Source organism: Ascaphus truei, chromosome 2 (assembly GCF_040206685.1).
Source record: "Ascaphus truei isolate aAscTru1 chromosome 2, aAscTru1.hap1, whole genome shotgun sequence".
Taxonomy (NCBI): Eukaryota; Metazoa; Chordata; class Amphibia; order Anura; family Ascaphidae; genus Ascaphus; species Ascaphus truei.
Window position 1 is genome coordinate 312,663,902 of NC_134484.1, and position 24,144 is coordinate 312,688,045.

Below are 24,144 nucleotides of genomic sequence, written 5' to 3' on the forward strand. Positions count from 1 at the left end.
CCTCTTGCTTTGGCCAACTATACTTCTCCCTACTAAGGGTTAAAAGTACAGGGGAGGTTCTGCAAGCACAGCCAGGTGCATATCACTGGCCCTTAATTAACAGAGTGTAAGAAAGGCGAGGCTGGATCAGTTCCCCCCACTCCCCTTATTCAAGCTAAGAGCTGGATGCTACAGACAGGCACTGGCCTGCAAAAGGTTTGATTTATGATATCTGGGTTTTATTGTTTGGTAAAAGCCACCCAAAGATAGGTACGGGGCAGACAGGGATAGTCAGGTCCGGTTCCGAGGTCGCGGCAGGCAAAGAGTAGTCTGGTTCAGTTGCAAGGTCAAGACAGGCAGCAGTCAAAACAAAGGCAAGGCAGAGCTCAGACAGGACAAGGTAACTAGTACTTTGCACGAGCACTGACAGGGAGCAACTGCCTGCTATTTAAAGGCCAGAGACTGCTTCTGGCAATGAGGGCCAGAGAGAGGCTGACTTCCCATCAGGAAGTGAGGAGCAGGAATTGCCAGGAAGCAAGATGGCCACGGTAGTTTCAGTGAGGATGAGAGGTCACATCCTGTCGGCAGCCATCTTAGGTATCCAGACAGATCCTTATAGTATCCTCCCCTTCAGGGTCAAACTCCAGGGTGACCAGATCCTGGTTTATCTGGACGATCACAGTGGGGGAGGTCGGGGTGTATCTGGACGAGTACTTGGGGAAGGTTGAGGTGTACTCTGGGGAACTGGGGCTGGCTGGGATGTATCTAGGGCAGGTCAGGGAATAACTGTGTGATCTTGGACTGTAACTTGGACTGGTGGTGCTCTGGATGGGGAGGGTCAGTGAGTAACAGGGACTTGTCAGGCTGCAACTGGGACTGGTGGGGTAGGTTGGGGAGTTCTTGGGCTAGTCAGGCTGTCAGTAGGACTGGTGGGGCTGTGACTGGGGGAGGTTGGGGAGTAACTGGGACTGGTTGGACTGTAACTGGGCCTGGTGGGGTTGGTCAGGGAACAACTGGCACTGGTCGTGCTGTAACTGGGACTGGTGGGGCTGTGGCTGGGGGATGTCAGGTGGGAGAAGTGGGCAACTTGACCTGGGATTTCTGGATGCGTTGGAGCATGGTAATTGCAGACATGATCTTAGATAGAGGAAAGATGGAACCTTATCCGTAGCGTCTATGTCGTCCGTGTACAACTGGCAGGATAGGGCATCAGCCTTCACCTTCTTGGCTCCTGGGCAATAGGAGAACCCAATAGGATGACAGGGTGGAAGGCATTTCCCATCACAGGCAGACCCCTACAATAGTATCTGTCCTGAGGTCCAGTCAATCCGGGGGGTTATGAATGTGTAGCCAAGGAAGCCCCAGAATGACATCAATGGTTGGGGAATGGATAACATCCCGCTGAAGAACCTTGTGGTGCAAACCACCGACCATGACTTTGAGCTGAGTCGTCTCTTGTGAAACGACCCCAGATCCCAACAGCAATAATCAATAGAGGAGATACCAAAGGGCATGTCCTTTCTCTGGAGAGGAATATTGACTCGCTGAGTGAAGGCTTTATCCACAAACATACTGGTGGCTCCGGAATCTACAAAGGCCTTTGTAGTAACCGAATGGTTCTGCCAAGATAAACAAATGGGGATCATCAGGCGACTGGAGATGGGGATATGGTGCTGCGTCTCTTGTTCAGTAAGACGCATATTGCCCAACTGCATGGGCTCTTCCGATTCTTTGAAGGCATCATTAGGAGGAACCTCAAGAGGTGGGACCAACGGAACAGACCAGACCCTGTGATAACGGCCCTGCTCCTGACTTCTCTCCCTCATCTGAAGATCAAAGGAAAAGCAAAAGGCGATCAGGCCTTCTAGATCAGTGGGAATGTCCCTGTAAGTTAATTCATCCTTCAGTCTCTCCTCAATGCCTTGACGGAAAGCAGACTTCAGAGCCCCCTCGTTCCAATCGGTCTCTGCTGCCAGAGTCCTAAACTCAATTGCATATTATCCCATGGTTCGGGAGCCTTGTTTAATCTGCAGAAGTGCAGATTCGGTAGAAGCCACATGACTGTGGGAAACGAAGATAGTCCGGAAGGTATGCATGAAGGCGCCGGAGTCATCCAACAGGGGGGAGCATTTTTCATAAAGGGTGGATGCCCAGGCTAACACTTCATCCGTGAGGAGGGAGAAGATGTACGCCACCCGAGAGCGGTTGGTAGAGAAGGATGATGGTTGTGTGTCAAACTGAACCTGGCACAGGTTCAGGAATCCTCTGCAAACCGAGGGAAGGCCTCCATGGTAACTGGGAGTACAAATATGGGTTTCCATTAAGACCACAGGTACTGGCACGACTTGACCATCAGAAGGCGAGGATGAAGACGGAGCTACCCTGGGAGGGTGACTGCACATGGTTTGTAGCGATGAGGAGATTGAGTTCAGTCTTTGATCAATCATAGCCAGGCGAGTGCTATGGGCTCCCAGCAGCTGGGCCGGATGGGTCACGGTGTTTGCTACCTCTGCAGGGTCTATTGCGAAGTTCATGCAACGTGTAACGTTACTGACTGCAAAACAGGATACGAACCAGCAGGGCACAGGTAGGGAGTAGACCTTGGCCTGGGATCTGAGGACTGAGAGGCAGGGGTAGTCAAGTCCAATTCCGGGGTTGAGGCAGGTGGGAGACAGGGATAGTCAGGTCTGGTTCCAAAGTCGAGGCAGGTGGCAGGCAAAAAGTAGTCAGGTTCAGTTCCAAGTTCAAGACAGGCAGCAGGCAAAAGAAAGGCAAGGCAGAGCTCAGACAGGACAAGGTAACCAGTACTTTGCACGAGCACTGACAGTGAGCACCTGCCTGCTATTTAAAGGCTAGGGGCAGCTGCTGGCCGGAAGTGAGGAGCAGGAATTGCCAGGAAGCAAGATGGCCACGGTAGCTTCAGTGAGGGTGAGAGGTCACTTCCTGTCGGCAGCCATCTTATGTATCAGGACAGATCCCTTATAAGAAGTAAGTAAGAATTGTAATCAGTTAGTGTTAGGACCTGCAATATTTGGTCATGCCTTGAAGTGGCTTGCAGGCTTAAAATGCTTTGGCCAAAGGGTTTAACTAAATTACCCTTTTTTCATGAGATATATAGGTATTTCACTGTATATTTTTGTCATATTGAATGAAGCTTTGGGCTTCTTTGTTTTTTGTTGTATACCAGTAGCACTCCAATTGACATTTATATCAAATATATAGTATGTGATCAATTTGGGGATTTCTTAGAGCGTGCTGGGTATCTGTGTGTTTATATACTGTACGTATATCTTAATCCCAGACACTATAAAGTAATATATTATATGTTCAGTTTTACAATGAGAATATTAACCTCTCATAAAAGACTATAATGTATTCAAACATACGACTTCTTTAACATTTATGATAGACAAAGGGATTAATTGGGCCTGCATAAAGATGCAGCGGCCATTATTTTAAGGAATACCTTGGTACATCCCGCATTGCGTTGCGTGGTGGACCCGAGATGGTCAGTTTCAGACTTATGGCCCACTGGAGTAACACAGCAGGGGTTCCTGCTGTGTAAATCCTACCAGGGTCTGCCTGCCTGCCTGTAATAGACGCACAATAAGAGGCTGAATCAGTCACTCTAACTTTGCGCCTCTCACAGGCGATCGCGGGTGTTTTATTAAAATTCTAACATTATAGTAATGTAGCAGGGGGTCTCTGGAGCTGAACAGCATTGATTTCAGGTCCGGGGACCCCCTACTTCCCGAGATACAGGCCCCATTATGGGGTGCCGGTATCCCTATGTTAAAATCCTGTGGGTTACGTGACCGTGGGATCTAAACAAAGCAGAGGGCACCCCATACCACAAAGTTAATTTCAGCCTCGGGGACCCCTTACTTCCCGAGTTACAAGCACCGGTATGGGGTGCCAGTATGGGGTGCCAGTATCTCCTCCATGTTAAAATCCATGTGGGATGTAAACAAAGCAGAGGGATACTGGCACCCCATACCGGGGCCTGTATCTCGGAAAGTAGGGGGTTCCCGAGGCTGAAATTAACTTTGTTCAGCTCAGGAGACCCCCTCCTCACACACACAATAAATAAAAATAAAAATCTAAGCAGCTTCATTACCTTATCGGCCATGCTATGCCCGCTAAGGCAATAAAGAGGTTAAGGCCAAGTAATGTAGCAGATTACATTACAATATGTACTGTACTACCCACCCTCTAATACACAACTCACCACCCCCTGTGTCCCCCCATAAAACCAGGATTTATTATTTTACACATAGGATTAATATCCCAGGCCGACGGGGGTCCCCGGTGGTCCCGATGAGGGTCTCCGGGTGGTCCCCGCAAAGCGCCGTGGGCCCGCATGTCACCGTGGGCCACAATGGGGTCCACGGGTTGTCTCGCAGGTGTCTGAGGGTCCATGGGTCATCCCCACAGGTTTCTGGGGCCCTCGGGTGATTCCCACGGGGCTCTGGGGCCCTCGGGTGGTCCCTGTGGGTCCGCGAGGCCCCCACAGCTGTGGGGCCCCCGGTTCTTCCCCGCAGGTGGTACCCGTGGGCGTCCGAGGGTCCTCAGGTGGTCTCCATAGGTCCCCATAGACCTAAGGTACCAACCCTGTATGTAAAAAAATAAAACATGTCCTGCACTTAAATAAATAATCACCCCCCCAACCAAACACATACAGTACAGTAATGGGCAAAATAACTATTATCCAGACATTAATTAATAAAACAACAATGAATTAATTGTACCAGTAACCAATCAAACCAATTCTTTAATTAAACCAGTAACCAACATAGACATTAATTATTAAAAAATATCGGCAACACAACCATTAAAAGCATTAGCCAACACAACACATCATTAATTAAAAAATGAAAATCAATCGCCAAAATATTTGACAATAAAGCAGCAAAATGACAAACAATTACATCCAAATAATAAACATACATAGAAAAAATCACCATCAATACAAAGCAAGTAATTAAAAACAAATGATTGGCCTAATAATCTATTAACCTGTAACCTAAAGTGTTACAGATTAATACATTATCAGTCAATGTGCATGTAAAAAATAAAAAAACACATCCAATCGATAAACCTGTAAAAAATTAAATTTCCATACATTCTATATTTTAGTTACCTTTAGAAGCGCTGGCCCCTCCGACTCCCGGGGAAACAGTAAGCTCACGTACCGCGAAGACCTCAAACACCATCCGATGCCACCTACCATGAAGATCCAGATGAGGTACACAAATTTTCTGTCTTCTATCTTTAATCAGCTTCTTCTATCTTCATCTGTCATTATTTCTTGATCTTCTTAATCTTCAATCTTCTTGTTGTAATCCAAAAAGCCCCATGGTAGATCAGGTATGCCATATCCCTAACACCTGGAAAACTGCCGAGTTGTCCCAATCTTCAAATGTGGGGACAAAAACACTGTCTCAAACTACAGGCCAATCTCCCTTCTCCCAATACTATCCAAAGTCATGGAAAAATGTGTCCACTCCCAATTAAGCGATTACTATACCAAGACAAATTTCCCTAGCCAATTCCAATCTGGCTTTTGCCCCAAACATGCTACCATAACTACCCTGCTAAAAGTTTGCAATGAAATCCAGTGTGGAATGGAACGGGGTCAAATCACTGGTGCAATATTCCTAGATTTTGCAAAGGCTTTTGATACTGTTGATCATGCTATCCTGCTTAACAAACTCCAGAGCTCTGGAATAGGGCAGCATGGTTTCAGTCCTACCTATCAGTTAGATCCCAACATGTGCACAGAAGGTAACCGGGCGCTCTCTAAAGTAAAGTGATCACCTCTATTAGAGTGGATGAAAATATTACCAATCAAGGGAACCCTTGTCTCTCCTTCTTTTTTATAATACACACCAAGGGATCCCCCGTCTGCTGCTCAAACACTTCCTGGGAGATATCCTTAATCTCCCACAAAAAAACAAAAAATAGAGAAACAAGGGGAGCGCAGATCAGCGAAGAACAACAATAAACCAATATGAACAATATACTCTATGTAGATAAATTATTGAAAGCAGGTGAAGTGGGATAGATAAATATCTCTAAGTACTCACACGGGCCTGTGTGAGCAAATGCCTCTCGGGGCTAAACTCTGCAGAAGGTAATTTCTTAAAGTCACACGTCTTCTTCTTGACTGCTGGTGAGTGCAACGATCCTCAGAATTTCTGATTACCCCCAAGGTGAAAAAGGGAATCAAAGATAGGAGTAAGTCTATATACTAATAACAACTGATGGGAGGGTATAGAATAATCTCCCAAGGGACAATGAATGGGTAGGATATAGCAAAACAAATACTCACACGGGCCTGTGTGAGTTAAAACCCATCGGGGTTTGACTCTGGAAGAGTAGGTCTGCTCTTCTTTGTGCAAGCGACAGCCACTGTATAGGTGGCCCCAATCCCTCCAAAAGATCCCACAAAATGGATGGACACTCCGAATGGAATTAATGGTAGTTTAATAATAAAAAAGGTCTAAAAACACATACAGTAAAGTCTGCAGCTCGTCGGAGTGTTGGAACGCAAGATGGCATCTGGAATGCCACCCCCTACTTCCTGGCTACGGAAGCCTCCAGTGGACAAAAATCGAACAACGCGTTTCGCTTAACCATAGAGGAAGCTTACTATTAAGCAAAATGCGTTGCTCGATTTTTGTCCACTGGAGGCTTCCATTGCCAGGAAGTAGGGGGTTGCGTTCCAGACGCCATCTTGCATTCCAACGCTCTGACGAGCTGCAGATGCCGGAGTGAAGGAGTTGCAACTAAGGAGAACACCCACACTGACTGTCTGCGCCAGCCGACTTTACTGTATGTGTTTTTAGACCTTTTTTTATTATTAAACTGCCATTTATTCCATTCGGAGTGTCCATCCATTTTGGTGGGATCTTTTGGAGGGATTGGGGACACCTATACAGTGGCTGTCGCTTGCACAAAGAAGAGCAGACCTACTCTTCCAGAGTCAAACCACTATGGGTTTTAACTCACACAGGCCCATGTGAGTATTTGTTTTGCTATATCCTACCCATTCATTGTCCCTTGGGAGATTATTCTATACCCTCCATACAGTTGTTATTAGTATGTAGACTAACTCCTATCTTTGATTCCCTTTTTCACCTTGGGGGTAATCAGAAATTCTGAGGATCGTTGCACTCACCAGCAGTCAAGAAGAAGACGTGTGACTTTAAGAAATTACCTTCTGCAGAGTTTAGCCCCGAGAGGCATTTGCTCACACAGACCCGTGTGAGTACTTGGAGATATTTATCTATCCCACTTCACCAGCTTTCAATAATTTATCTATATAGAGTGTATTGTTCATATTGGTTTATTGTTTTTTTTCGCTGATCTGCGCTCCCCTTGTTTCTCTATTTTTAGATCCCAACATGTGTCTATCTCAGGCTCTAACTGCAACGCCTTGGATATCACCTGTGGCATCCCACAAGGCTCTGTTCTGGGGCCCCTACTCTTCTCAGTGTTCATCAATGATCTTCCCACAGCTTGCAAGGAAGCTTCAATACACATGTATGCAGATGACACAATCCTATATGCGCATAGCCATAGCCTCTCTGACCTTGAACACATACTTCAGTCTGACTTTTTGAGACTCGAAAACTGGATTTCCCAAAACAAACTGTTTTTAAACACTGACAAGACTGTAACAATGGTATTTGGGACTAAGACTAAATTTTATAAGCTTCCAGTGACTGAGCTCCAGATCAGAACCATCGCTAACACCACCCTTACTCCTGTTACTAGTTTTAAATACCTGGGCATATGGTTTGACTCCCACTTAACATTCGTAATGCATATTGATACCCTGACATCCAAAACCTATGCCAAACTAGGTGTACTTTACAGGAACAAATCCTCCCTAAGCCTGCTGGTCAGAAAGCGTATCACACAGCAGATGCTAATGCCAATTATCGACCATGGAGACATAGTATATAGCTCGGCACCCCAAATCCACCTTTGCAAACTTTACACCCTCTACAATTCAATTTGTCATTTCGTTCTCCAATGCAACTACAACACAAAATGAAATGCTCACAGAACTAGATTGGTCATCACTTGAGTCTAGGCGCAAAGTTCACCTTTCCTATCTTGCCTTCAAATACTTTCTGGGCAAGCTACCCATCTATCTGAACAAGCTCCTCGCCCCTACCACATGCAGCACTTATCATCTGAGATCAGACTCCAAAAGACTGGTCATGGTCTTAAAGCTCAACAAAGTATCCGGTCGCTCCTCCTTCTCTTACCGTGCACCCCAAAACTGTAACATCCTACCGGAGACTCTCACATCCACCACCAGTTTAAGTTCTTTCAAACCTAAGGCTTTCTCACATTTTAATCTGGTCTGTAACTGTTACATACACCTATAATATACATCTCCTCTAGCTGTGCATGCAATGTATTGTATATAATGTATACCTTGTTCATTTATGTAACTGTATTTGTAACCATGTATTATTTGTCATTAACTATGTCCAGGACATACATGAAAATGAGAGGTAACTCTCAAAGTATTACTTCCTGGTAAAACATTTTATAAATAAATAAATCCCAACCGATGTTGTCTCGTCGTCTTCTTGGGCTCAAATGAGGCGTCACTGCCTTAAATAGGGCTTGTGACATCACATTTGGGCGGGAACTGGTTTAATAGCCATCTGATTGGCTGTTAAAACCATGTGCCGACTTAAAAAATGTTAATGCCGTAAATTAAAGGGAATGATGCCAGCCAATCAGAATGGCTGTGCTTCATTTCCCTTTAACATGACGTCACTAAGCCGGCATCACATGGTATCTCAGCCAATCAGATTGTGGGAACCAATTCCCCAATCTGATTTGTTGTTGTACTTGACCTAAAATGACTCGTCACATGGTGTACAACAACCAATCTGGTGCCTGCCTGGTCACATGATCTTCCACATAAAACTTTACATCTTGGGTAATCTTCTGCAGCCTTAACAGTGGTATAAAGAACCCTGAGCCAAATCTTCAGTGATTACAGGAGAACTGATCAATCTGCAATTTAGCTAATCACTTGCAGTGTGCAGATTGTATTGATGCACATATTGAATGGAAAAAAAATGATTAAAACGGCAGCTTGAACTGGAGCTTTAACTCTATTCAGATTGTATGGCCCTCCAGTAAAGCCCAAAATAAGATGGCCGACCAAGTACTAGAGGAAGTGCTTGACCCAAACCTTATGTAATAATTTAGTTGAGTGCCTGTGCAAGATATTACTTGGCCTCAGGAATACACTACCGACACACTTTATTAAAGTGTGGCCGGTACCGCAAGCCGGGATATTTCCCGGCTTGCTTGTGGCTGCCCCTCGGCGTGCCGCGCGTCATAGACGCGCGGTCACGCGTCTTCGGGAGCCTGCGCCCCCTGCACGCGCGTCCAGGGCTCCCCGAGGGAGCCCTGGTGTCCCGCGATCTGCGGGACGGCGGCAGGGGGTTCCGGGGGACCCGGCGGACCCGGTAGCGGTAGGGAGAGCGCCCCGATCGGAGGGCGCTCTTCCGCTGCTTCGGCGCGCGCCCGTCACACTCGGGCGCGCGCCAGGCTACTGCTGCGGCCAAGAACGGGCAAATGCTCGAATAAACTTGGCCGCAGCAGTATGGTGGAACATGTTTTACAGTACATCCCAATCCCTTCCCCACTTTTATTAACCCGTAGGCGGACGCTCACAGAGGTATGCAAGGGAATCTGGTTATAATGAAATTAAATAAGGCTTTTATTGCGCCTGTTTCCTTAACATCAGGAAACCATCCAAACAAGGGGTAAACAAAGCTTCTATTCACTTGGGATATTTCTAGTGAAATACTATGCAATCCACCACTCCCTTTAGATAAGCATTTCTCCCAGCCCCAAACATATAGCATGAAATGAACAGATATAAAAAAGTCTTATAAATGAAAGTCTTATCTGTTCCTTGGGGTTTGGAGGGAAAATCTTCTCTGTTCCTGGTTGCTACATTTTCTTCAGGATTTGTCAGCATTCAGGTGTAGAAGTTTCCTCTGTGTCTTGCAAGCAGTCTCTTCTGGTACAGTAGACTCAAGACATCTGTCCCCATGTCAGTCTTACAAGTCGTGAGAGTAAGGGACAATCTCTGCTTTGTCTCCAAGTTCAGCTCACGTATGAGCTAAGGAGTCTCACTTCCTGTCTCAAAAGACAGGCTTTTCTAAGCAATCTAATCAGGCAGGTGGTGTTTGTTAATTGACTACCAGCAGTTAACCACCACACTGCTGGATAAGAGGCACATTATCTGAACAGGGATAACTCCCCTGTTACAGTCCCACAATAAGAAGTATAGTAATACAAAGTTTTAGATAAAATGTATCGTCAAGTTTTTATTGTGTTACAACTGTAAATAAACTAATATTGAAGTGAACAATACTGATATATTCATTACAGGAGTATGAGAATAAATAGCACTGCAGGAGACCAATGCTTATGTAAACTACAGTCATGTGCAGACAAAGCAAAGGGGAGAAAATGCTTGATTGAAGTAGGATGGGTAAATGTGTCCTGCTGCAGTACACTTTTTAATGGCCTGGTAAAACCGAAGGCAGCATTGACATACAGAGAAATTCAAAAGGTTAGACTAAATAAAAGACACTAAACAACGTGTAAGGTAGATTAGTATAAAGTACACTACTTTTCTTTTATTTTAAACAAAGATTTTCTTAACAATAATAAAAAGATTGCCTTGCACATGCATATATATTACAACATAGGGAATACACTTCTGGCAGGGTAAAAGGGGCTACATTCATGAGCCAGGCTGATGGCATCAAAGGGGTTAAAATGTAGCTGCTTCCCCAAGCTCTATCACACCCCAGTTGAGTTGTTTGTCACTTCAGTTGTTTCCCAGCAACATGTAATTTGCCAAACCCCAGGCAGAACACCTCCTGCAAAACAAGACTTTCTGGTACACCTTGGCCAAATGTCCAAGTATTATATAAAGATGTAGCAGATTATTACTACCACTGGCACATTTCAGCGGGACACACCCATGCCAGCGAGAGCAGACACCATTTTATTTGATCAGGTGCGCTCGAAAAAGGGGCATGTCTAATGCATTATATCCCCCCTACTGGAGTGCACCATTTTGGTTCCAATCTCTCTAAAACCACAGCCAAAGAAGTCAGTTTTCAAGGCAACATATCCTTTACAATGTTGCATTTTTTTTTAACATAATAGGGGAGGGGTTGTGGTAAAATAAATGTGATAAGCAGTATTAACCCTATTATAAAATATACATATATTAAGCGTGTATACATGTTGCATGCCTATTCAGTTTGTCAATAGAAGAGGTTGATTGGGTGAAAAACTCTATAAAGAGTTGCCTCAATGGTGGGGTTAAAGGTGCAATAAAATAGATAAGAAGATTACATTAAAATAACAACGGCATGTCAAAAGATGTCTGGAGCACATTGTAAAGAGTGGGGGTAGGTAGATAAACAGACCATCAATCACTGTTAAACATCTTTTTTGTTGGTCTGGCTACTAACTGTTAGAAATTGGACCACTTTAAAGATGTAATATTATTTGAATCAAAACAAAAGATAGGCGTAAGACATAGCATAAAATCCTTTATAATATGTAAAATGGAGAACAACAATAAAGATTGCATTCACAAACATTTATGGAGTTCCTAACTCTCATTAAGAGAGGCTCCCCTTCCTCCTTTCACCTCCTCTAGATCTTCGATCACTCGACATGTTCTAAAAGACCATTTGGTCTTCGTCTCCTCTTGCTTTGACTCCCTGTGCCTCGGATGTAATGTTGCCAGGATAGCGACCTCAGAGAGCTCACTGCAAGAGCCCACACTCAGGTGAGTCTGTGGAGCGGCATCTATTGAAATCGCGGGACCCTGATGTAGTTATGTGAACCCGTAAGTGGTTTAGTGGGAAGATAGGGTGCAGAGTACATGCTCTCTCCTATAGCTGACAGAGTTCCGAAAATCCTACGTGTTTTGCCACTGATATTGTCATCATCAAGGGTTACATAGTAACAGGCCAAAGGCATACTCTTCCTGTATACCTGTAGCAGGGTACCCCCTGGCTACTATTCTATCCAATGGGCTGGCAGTAAACCCTGGTATTAACAGGCTTGCCAGTAGTTGGTATGGGGTTTTCCCCTTCACCTTTGGTACTGCACTTGAGTGACAGCAGAGGGTGGCACATCCTGTTGTAGCTGGGACAACGGTGTGCCCACCTTCTAGCTATACTTAAGGGCTTGACCGCCCAAAAGTTAGGTTGTTCCTTCCCTCTGAGGAAGGCAGGTCACACGACTGGGAGCCTGAGATTGGGGTCTTCCCATGTGCTCTTCCCTATGGGGAGGAGAAAGTGTGGACCAATACCTCTGGCAAGGATGAAACGCGTCAGAGGTCATCTAGTTGCATGATGTTTGTCCATCTACTTCAATAAATAGCCGTTTTTTCATTAGAGCTGCGTGTTGGTTTTACCTGGTTACCTCAGTGCATCGCTCTTTTTGTTTGCTGTTCCGGATACTTCAGCTGGTTGCACGTGGATTTCACACACAGTCGTAGGCACCTATTCCGGTTCATCATCTCCTCTACAGTGGGACACACCGGACACAGCGTGACAGCAGGGACTTTATTGGCAGAGTGGGTTGAGGGTGTCATAGCATCAGCCAGACTGTTCCCATTCAGGATGGTCGGCGATTCTTAAGGGCACCCGTTATTACCCCTCCCCCCCCATCTGCTTTATTTGTCCGCTGGATCTTCTATTATGTTATTTCATCAAGTGACTTACCTGTGTGTCTCTGATTACTAATGGACATATTATCCACGCTCTAGCCCTTGAGCACTGGCGGCAGCTTACCCCTGCATTGTTTCCCCTGTTTGCAATATACCTCCGGCCTGGTGTGTGATCTAACTGCGGGTAGAGGTAATTAGTTCTACCGTGGGAGATCATCTCCATTTCACTGGAGCCTACAGCAAATGGAGGCGCTGCACTGATAAGTATTATGTGGGGTATGAACCCCAGAAGCCTGTTCCTGTGCCCCCAAGTCATCACGGACGACTCAGCCCTCCTGTTGCCAGCAGGTATATGCACCATACACCCTGTAATGTCCCCTATCTGCGATTGGGGAGTGGGGGGGGGGGGAGGAAACACTGTTACATACCTGTTCCAAATTTGTTAATTCAAATTGCTAGCGACACCAATTAGGATACTAATGAAATGTGATTGATGCCTGAGTCTGTGTGTAAGTGATTTCTGGTGATGCATTATATACTTCAAACCAAGAAGGAAGAGAAAAATGATTTACATCAAAGATGCCCTGTGCTTTAAAAAAACACCCTGATTGATGCAATGCATTTAAATTTTTAAAAGTCTTTATTGGTTCTTTTCTTTAAAAAAAAAAAACAAAAAAAAAGAAATGTGTGTGTGAAATATTAAATAAGGATTATTATATGCAAGGGCTTTTATAAATGTCACTATTCTAAAAAATAATACTCTATATCTATGCTTACATGCACTTATATAAAAAGAAACAAATATTCTACAAATATTAAAATGAGCAATGGAAGTAAGTATTCCTAAAGTGTATAAGTACATGTGAAGAAATAATGTACAGTAAATGGCATAAGACGTTAAGAAGTTGATAAATTGTTTTATGGGGAAAGTTTTTCCCATAACTTTTGATTGTTTGATTACTTTTATTAACTATGTTGGAATATGTCATGCATCTATTGTTCCCAAATTTAAAGCCACCCTCCGGTTTTTCTGGTAACCAGAGAGGTTCTTAGAGCATAGAAGAAATATCACGAAAGGGTTTTTTGGACATAGTGTATCTAGTTATTTTTTAAAATACACAACAATAACCCACAAGAGATTTCTGTTATATGTATAGAACATATAATATTAGGTTCACTAAGAGTTGATAGGTACAGTATACACAATTACGGAAACAAGAGAAATATCTGATTTTTTAATTACAAACACTCCACCCAGGAGGACTTAATGAAGATTTGGACATAATGGCCTTCCAATGAGTTTATGTTTTAGACATATATTTATTATATATTATTTTAAAATATTTTTTAGTCATATATATATATAGTATATATATATATATATATATATATATATATATATATATATATATATATATATATATATATATATATAATATATATATATATATATAGTATATATATATATATATATATATATATATATATATATATATATATATATATATATATATATATATATATATATATATATATATAGTATATAATTCCAATTAAGCTAAAATTAAGACATTTTTTTTTATATTTTTTAGTCTTAATTTTAGCTTAATTGGAATTATATACTATATATATATATATATATATATATATATATATATATATATATACTATATACTATATATATATATATATATATATATATATATATATACTATATATATATATAGTATATATATATATATATATATATATAGTATATATATATATATATATATATATATATATATATATATATATATACTATATATATATATATATATATATATATATATATATATATATATATATATATATATATATATATATATATATATATATAATTCCAATTAAGCTAAAATTAAGACAATTTTTTTTTTAAGTAAATAAATATATATATATATATATATATATATATATATTTTTTTTTTTTTTAAATTTTTTTTTTAAATTACGTATGGGTAGATATCTTATTACCATGAACACTGATAATCCATGAATAAATAAACAGAAATAAAAAAATGTTGTTTTCTAGCAGGGTGTATTGTATACAAAAAAGGAAATAATATTTAATTACTTTAATCTCTTTTATTGTTTCACATGTATTATGTACTTTCTAAATAATTACTTCCATTGCTCATTTTAATTTTTAGAACATTAAAAAAAAAAAAAAAGTTCATGTAAGCATAGAGATGATAATATTTTACAATAGTGAAATATACAGATGCCCTGTGCATATAATTATCTTTATTTAATATTTGACATACATTTTTTTTTAAAAGAAAAGAACAATTAAATTGTTTAATTTTGAATGTGTTCAGTCAATCAGGGTGTTTTTTTAAGCACAGGGCATCTTTTGTGTAAGGCTTTTTTTCTTCCTTCTTGTTGTGAAATATATTATGCATCACCAGAAATCACTTGCACACACACTCAGGCATCAAGACTCAGGCATCAATCCCTTTTTATTAGTATCCAAATTGCAACTTGCATTAACATCAATTTGGAACAGGTATATAAAGCATACGTTTGGCCTGTCAACATGTATCCCTTGATTAAGCCACAACCAGTAGCAAAACATGTAGGATCATGGGAACTCTGCCGGATGTAGGAGAGATCTACCTCCTACAGTATCTTCCTCCTAGACCACGTCCTGGTTCAAATAACTACATCCGGATCCATAACTACATCCGGATCTCCTTGATCATGTTGGTCACTGTTCCACAGACTCACATGAGTGCGCCCCTTAACAATGAGTGTAATCTTTATAGTTGTTCTACATTCTACATATAATACAGAATTGTATGCTATATCTTGTTCTTATCATTTGTTTTTCAGTTGGTACTATTAACCTTATTTGCATATACTGTTATAAGATGGGGTTTTATTTTGCTTTTATTTTTTATTTCAAATGGCCAAAAATATGCAAAAATAAAGTTATAGTATAGAATAAATCATGTACAGTATACTGTACTGTACACAGAAAGACAGAATATTACTAAGCTGACATTCCTCTGAACTGTACATATACTGGGTCTAGCATACTCCATAATATGACAGTATGGGAAACCTAACGTGTATTAAGTAGGCATTGCAAATAAATAATGTTTTGTGATTATATACTGTGTTAACGCAATAAAGAACTGTGAAAACGCATTTTTTGTCACGTTAACATTGACTAAACCTGTAATATTCAGGCTCTTGTAATCAGTTTCAGAGCTAGAAGAAAATTAATCTTATTGTTCCCTCTATAAATACTTTCTTTATTTTCACACTTTCTCATATTTACTCTCAAGCAATTAATCGTTTCCTACAAAGTCTGTCACTCACAGTGCCCTATTTAGTTGTAGTCAGCATTGACTCTATGCTAAAGAATAGGGACTGAACTGCAGATAAACTGTATTTCCCATAGTGTTATACCTTCTGTCAACTATGGATCCTATGATTTTACAGTGCCAGAAGCCAATTGGTAACTACAGTATGAACTATAATATAAACTAAGGTGAGGTAATGCTTTGGACCACAGCCTGTTGTCCGGAAATAAACATTCATGGGTTGTGCGTTTCATGACTCATCCACTGTTTTGCCATTAAATCACAAAAACCATCTACTGTATATTTTTTTTCACTCTGATTATGTATTGTGATCACTGGAGTTTACAGATATTCTTTAGATTTGTGTTTTATTAAGGATAATATTGAAAGTCACTTTGCACATCAAAAGGGACCCTGCACCATCAGACTTAATACATTCTTATTGCATGTGATCAGACTTCTTTTTCCCCTGAAGATATTTAAGGCTAGCCTAGAGAAAGAAAATTACATCTTAATTATAGGAAGAACATACTTTATACATGCTCTTCCTTAAATATATATATAGAGCCCTGTTTCCCCTAGAATCTGGGAAGACTACTAATGCTGTATAACCTGTTGTCTCGCAGGTCCCGAGCCTCTGCCACGGAGAGCCTGGGGCGATATATATGTATTGTTTCTTACCAGATGCAGCGCTTCCACCTGCGACGGCTCCCAGTAGAGCAGGAGTTGTTCCTCGTAGGACACCAATATAATGATATACACGCAGTACATAAAATAACAGATATCTTTACTAATAGTAATCATAGACTCATATTCATAACATTCACATACTCGTCCCAATAGAGACACAACTAGCCAAAGCGTCTCGCAGGACGTGACCCTCCACCGTGTTCCACACACCGTATCCAATGTCCCACACCCAAACCCCCAAGCGTGTGGTAACCGTGGGGCCACTAGAGTGATAGTGTTATATAGTAGTTGGTGCACTTTGGTGTAAAGTTACCTGCCGAGCGCTCATGCACTCGGACCAGCAGACTAATCTTTGCAAAGGATCTGCAGATGCAATGCTTTCCACGATTCTCCTCCGGGGCGATCCCACCCGGGTAGATATAAATGTCTCTGAGGATGTTTGGTCCCAAACCTCTTATAAAGAACTGCAGCAACCACTGTGTCCCTGACTTTGCACACTGCTGTGGCAGGTTCCTATTCTAGGGCCTGTCCCTACAGCGACCACAAGCTGCCTGTGACTCAGGGGCCTATCTTGGGCCTAGGGGGGTTTCTGGCCTAGTGTAGAGGCTACTTGCCTCTCTACACATATAGCTCCTACTTCTTCCCTTTTCTGGTCTTGACTGGCCAACATGCTCCCCTGCGCTTTCTCCTTCCTGCAGAGCCCCTGTCACCCTATTTGCTACCTGGCATCTCATGGGACTTGTAGTCCCCTACTCTAGCCCTCCTCCCATTGGTCCGGGCTTTGCGCGCTACCGCAGCCACTCCCTGCGCATGCGCAAACTCTCTACAAGCGCCGTCGCCTCTGAGACTCAATGCGCACGCGCGAGTATCAAAATGGTGATGCCCTGAGCGCACGGGCCGCCGCAGAGCCTCCTTTGCGCTGGAGTGTTCCTTGCACACTCTGTTCCCTCCCTGACTCTCCCATCGCAGGGGAGGTGAGGGCAAACCTGGGGGACCTGGCTACATATATATATATATATATATATATATATAGGCAACAAAAGACAGCCTGCAACTGACCTGTATGAATAACACAAACCTAGATCAGTAAAACAATAAAACCTAAAATAATCGGGTACTGACGGTGCTGGGGTTGATAATGTATATTAACAAAGGAGAACGGAAAAATCCCACATAACGCACTCAGGTGTACAAAAAGTTTTACAAATTTATTAAAGAACATGTCACAAAAAATACAGAGTAAAACAGTCTCAAATCCCTCAGAAGTGAAAATACCCTGGCATGATGTAATGTAATACCTGCTATATATATATAGATTTACATATGATAAATGTAGCCTTCGGCGCAAGATAGAAAAAAACTGAAAATGAAAGAAACCTAATGAGGGAGGGACCGAACTGTAGAAACATGGTTAGTACAAAAGTTCTGATTAAAGTCCTGGAAGAAATGTCCAATGATATGTAACATCAAAGAATATAGCACTTGAAAAGTTACTATTCACTTAACAGTACACACGTAACAGTGTGTGATAAGGATGTGTAGGATAGTTCTCTTCTGAGTGTGCTGGTTGGGACTTAGCGTCTCAGAGTTGCAGCCTCTGTAGCCCCCAGAAACGTTAACTTTAGTACTCAATCATTCTACTCACAGATGATGGTACATGTGTGCCTCTCCACTGGGAAAACATGTATTCTTTACCACCAATTGCACTGTGCGTCTGGACTCCTCTTTGGGTCCTCAGACGGTTTTAGGGGCTTTAGGTGGACAGACAGGCATGCACACTTCTGTCGTGTTGCTCAGTCTCTGCATCTCTGTGTCCCCGCCTCTCAGTTAGATCAGCATTAGCCTCCAACCGTATAAACTCTACAAGTGCTGCACAGTCTCAGCGTCTCCGCACCACCTCTTCTCCATTCAGTCTGCAGTCACTTCCCACAGTAGGTCACGTTCACCTGTCTGCAGTGGATTATCTATGGGAGTGTATGCAAATTGTATACAGGATGGGATTGGCAAGTAAAAACGATTCACACTCAGGTTCCTTTTCAAAGATGTATAGCATAAAATAGCCTTTTCAGGTATACAGCAACATATAGGTAGGCTCTCAAAACCCTACATGTTTGTCCTAGTGGACTTCATCATAAAGTTACAGCCCAACCATTAGGGATATCCCCTAGATACTTGTGTATCTAATGCAGCCTCACAGTCCCTCAGTCATTGCGTAGTCATGCAAGTTAGAGCACAGTTAGTAATCTTCTCTGCAAACAATTAATCCAGTATTGTGATGAAAGGTAGTGAAATAGTCCACTATACACAAATGGTACTTCCAGGCAACTAAAGGAGTCCAGGGATTGTAACATAGTCAACCCCAGTTATCTATATGACCAGTCTATACTCTCAAGGGTAGTCTCTCACTAGGACATGGCTGAATGATATTTGAAAAATACAGCTTGCTTGATAACCATCCGTACTGGCTACAAAGGTCTACACTTAGTGGAAATGGTTGCTGCATTATTATCTACTCCTACATACAGCACTGACAACCTCTGCCCACTTACTGTCATGAGTTCTTCATCCCTCATGGCCCCAGTCTCATTTTTGACATCTGCAGGCAGATAAGGGTGCCATGTCACCTGCTTGGCCTAAGAATTGCCTTCATCCTAAGAATAGAGAGGGGTACATGCACACAATAATATGGTGCTGGAGGGGGGTTCTTATCTGCCGTGCACTGGGTCTAGGGAGGTCCAGACATCCCAGGGTATATCAGTGAAGAGAAGGGAAGCAGGCACACGGTCTTATGCATAGAATTTAATGTGCCACAAAAAAATCCAACGTTTCGGCGGTATACAGCTGTCTTTATCAAGGAGAGGACTTGAATATATTCAACTCCAACCCATTTGGCGTTATATTCAACTCCAACCCATTTGGCGATATATTCAACTCCAACCCATTTGGCACGAACCTGGTGTCATGGAAAAGATATAGATGACATTCTTTTCATTTGGGAGGTTACCCAGGAGACTTTAGCAGACTTTATTGTATATTTGAACACCAATGACCTAAATCTCAAATGTATTCACAATTCTAGTAACAGTAGCATTGAATTTTTGGATTTGATTCTATATACGGAGCACAATAAGGTTAAAACTAAAACTTTTTTAAGCAGGTGGACTACAGTAATTATGTCCTTAGCAATAGCTGTCACCATCCGAACTGGACGTCCAATATACCTTATGGGCAATTCAGAAGGATAAGAAAAAACTGTTCAGATTTGGATACATATGAAGTGCAAGCATCTGTACTAGAACAAAGATTTAGGAATAGGAACTATCAAGCTCTAGAAATAGAAGTGGCGAAGAATAAAGCTAGAGATTTAGACAGAAGTTTAACTTTACTAACCACTCACAAAAAGCCATTGGACAACACTTTTATTCCATTTATTACCCAATTTAATTGGGATTATTCTAAATTTCAAAAGATCCTGAATAAATATTGGAATATTTTAAAAAACAACCAAAGGATTTTTTTACCAGACAGGGCACAGGTTGTATTTACCAAGGCTAAAAACCTCAAAGACAAACTAGCGCCCAGTCTTTTACCCACCATTACATCAAATTCCACTTGGAAAGGTGAAAAACCAAAGGGATTTTTTAAATGTCCAGATTGTAAGGCTTGTAAATATGGAAAGAACAAATCAGACTGTTTTACATCTAATACGACAAAATAGACTTTCTAAATAAAAGATTTTAATAATTGTAGAAGTACAACAGTGATCTATCTATTAATCTGTCCTTGTGGACTACATTTTGTAGGACACACTATTAGACCTTTACGTGTAGAAATATTAGAGCACGTTACAAATATCACTTTAGGACTGGAAAGTCACAGTGTGTCATTGCACTTCAAAAAAGTGCATCAATCAAATCCATTGGGCATGACATATCAAGGCATTGATATAGTGAAAGCCAACTGGAGAGGAGGCAATCATATCCAGGATGTTTCCCAACAAGAAACATTCTGGATACATTAATTGCGCACCTTAAGACATTCAGGTTTAAACATTGATATACAGTAGATCTTAATTCCTTTTTGATCTAAATCATGTCTTCCTTACTGCCTTTTTATGTAGATACAGATTTTAATTTTAATTTCTTCCTTGATCTAAATCTGTGTCTCTTATATATTTTATATGACTAGGTTAATCCCTTTTTTATATATAGATATATATATTTTTATATATATATATATATTTTATACAGAGGCGGCACATTTTATTTGAGTGCGGCTAGCTCCGCAAGCCTGGGGATGCCCCGGCATGCTAGCCGCACTCCCTTGGCGTACCGCGCGTCATCGGGTGCCTGCGTCCCCTGCACGCGCGTCCAGGGCTCCCCGAGGGAGCCCTGGTGTCCCGCGATGTGGGGGACGGCGGCAGGGGGTTCCGGGGGACCCGGCGGACCCGGCAGCGGGAGGGAAAAAGCCCCGATCGGAGGGCGCTCCTCCGTGTCTTCTGCGCGCGCCCGGCACCCTCTGGCGCGCGCCAGGTTACTGCTGCGGCCGAGAACGGGCAAATGCTCGAATAAACTCGGCCGCAGCAGTATATTTTTATATATTATCCTGCTATTGTTAAAATTGTTTATGCATTCTTCCTAATCTATGTGTGTTCTCTCCATATATTTTGCATTATTTTACTATATTACATCTGTTGTTCATCTCTCTGTTATGTATTATGCTTTTGTATGTATGTAGTTAACTATTCAATGCTTTGCGCCGGTTCACCCCGCCCCCTTTCCCCATTTTGACCAATCCACATTCACACATCATTATCTCGGACTATATTATTGGACTATGCAGCAAGTTAGATTACTACACCCCTGAAGAAGATCGTATCACGATTGAAACGCGTAGGGTGGTCCCCCTTTTGACGTGGAGAACACAGAGTCATTTGTCCTGTCTGATGCGAGGCGCGAAGGCGAACGGACGCTGTTGCTGTCGGATCACGTAGATCGAAGAACTCCCCTCTGCCGTGACGACACCTGATGCGATCAGCTGTCCACTGCTCCGATGTGCTGGCTAGCTTGAGAGGCAGGAACACACAGACCCTGAAGCCACAAGCCACAAGCTACAGACACTGCTAGAGATCAGCTTGAGACTGCTGCAGGACCCAGAGTGGTCAAATTGCTCGTGTCCTTTTGGGAACATGTGAGTTGAATGGGCTCAATGTTCTTATACATGTTTAATTAAAATTGTATTACACTATATATATTTCTTTTATTTATATATGGTTGGGGAGAGTTCTTATCATCGCACTGCTCCAGATCAGCAATCTGGATACGCCTGAATTAATCTTCTACCACGTGAGTAGGCACTCATTAGTTTAAATTGCATTTATTCTTTTGTTTGCATTATTGCACTATTTTTTCTTTTTTTCATGTACCTGAGGGGAGTCTTTTGCGCTTGGGAGTGTTCTTCTTACCTTGTCCAAGGGTGTTGGGAAACACCCTCATACCAGCTGCATGTCCCTAGTGGTGGTATATTTTTTTTTTATTTGTATTTGACACTTTAATTATATCTCACACACTTTTGGTGATTTGGGTTTGCACTTATCCTTTGTGTTACACACTACTCGTGCATGAACTTGGTGGGTGAAATAGGAGCGTATCTCTTGGTCCTGCTGTCAAAAACCTGTCCTGATGTTATCTCAGCAGTGCCTCAATTTTGAACTGAGGTAGAACAGAAGGCCTGAGATCTCCGCAGTGGTATAGGGAGACATGAGGACAGGCTATCATGGATGGTTCATTGGTCAGTGCAGGGCCTCCAGCCCAGGAGGATCCTTGTGCGGTCAGGATGGACCTCAGGGGCAACTCTTCTTAGCGGCTCAAACAGCAGACATCATACAGAGATGATATACAGTAACTGGCTTTTATTGGTTCAGTACAGCATTCAGGCATTCTTCCCTGAAGGCAGTACCCCAGGCTTGAGACCTGAATCCCACCTCCTCAGCATACCTTACCACCTACTGCACCGACACACTTTATTCGAGCAAATACCCAGTATGTACCTGGCAGATACCTGGAATGCGCCGCTCCTCACCTCTGACAAGCCCCGTTGCATTTGCCTTCCCAGCCTGGGTTCATGCCTGGCTGACGGGCGGCTGATCTATTAAATGATAATGATTAGGATTTAATAGGCTGCAATGCTTCGCGTGTCTACCAGATGGCATAAATTCATGAATTGTAATGCAGTATATATATATATATACTGTGCAGTATTGCAGCCAGCGGGAATAAAATGCTTCAATCCCTGCCTGGAAAATACCTCAATGCACTCGGGCAGAAAACAGTCACAAACCTCAATACACCCGGGTATACCCGAATTCGTGGGACTAGCCGAGCTCGAATAAAGTGTGTCGCCAGTGTAACAGGGCAAGGCCTCAGCCCACTTCTAGCCATGAGAGGCTCACTGCTGCGTCTTCATAGCAAGGAGGGCAACACCGAACTGAACTACCAGAAACACTCACTCTTACTCTAGAGGGAAAGCCGGCCTCCTATACTCATAGGCCCCACTTGTCATACCAGGCTACTCCTGAACTTTATTAACAGACACACATAACAGCATAACCAGGCCCTGCAGGAATTGTTACCAATACTGCCCACTGTTTGCTGGGACTTACAGTGCTCGAAGGGCCAGAGAATTAGTAGCCCAAGGAGGCTTGGCTACATCAGTAAAAAAGAAAATTATTAAAGTGTATGCTGACATGCATGCATAGCCAACTGTTCAACCAGTCGTGACATGCATACATACGGTCCTAGGTGTAACACTTACAGTATGTGCAGCCCGTAAAAAGGCAAAGTATGTACACATCTCACTGGAATGCACAGACAGCACATGCATTTCACATAAAAACAAGTGGTTTTTAAAAGAACGCATTGTAGTGAACTTTATAGTTTAATTAAGTTCTTACTGTGTAACAGATTTTTAGTCTCCCTTATTAAAACTTGTATGATCTTAGAGTGAACCCTATGGCAGCCATATTAAATTACAAATATTTGTTTGTAAAACCATATTAATATTAACATATTTTTATTTGTACAGTTAAGTTTTTGTGCCATTCAATAGCCTCTGCACAGCCAGAATTTTGGTGACAAAATTAACTTGACAAATCTCAAAATAATGTCCATTTCTAAATATTGTTTATGTAATTTAAATGGTAACCCCCCAAAAATATGTTTTTATTACTCCTCAGTGAGAAAAAAAACCCCTTTCATTTTCAGATTCCAATAGATTATATTACAAATGACATAAAGAGATAGAATTTACTGTATAACCATTATCCTTACCAGGTAAAGTTAATGTTATAAAAATGAATATAACTGCTCATATAAATGA

At 42.0% G+C, this 24,144-nt stretch overlaps 1 protein-coding gene across 2 annotated transcripts in view; it reads left to right on the forward strand.

Annotated features, from left to right (window-relative positions):
• The window catches only part of VWC2 (von Willebrand factor C domain containing 2), a 593,413-nt gene that overhangs the window by 210,177 nt on the left and 359,092 nt on the right, over positions 1-24,144 (forward strand). The gene's annotated exons all lie outside the window — the stretch shown is intronic.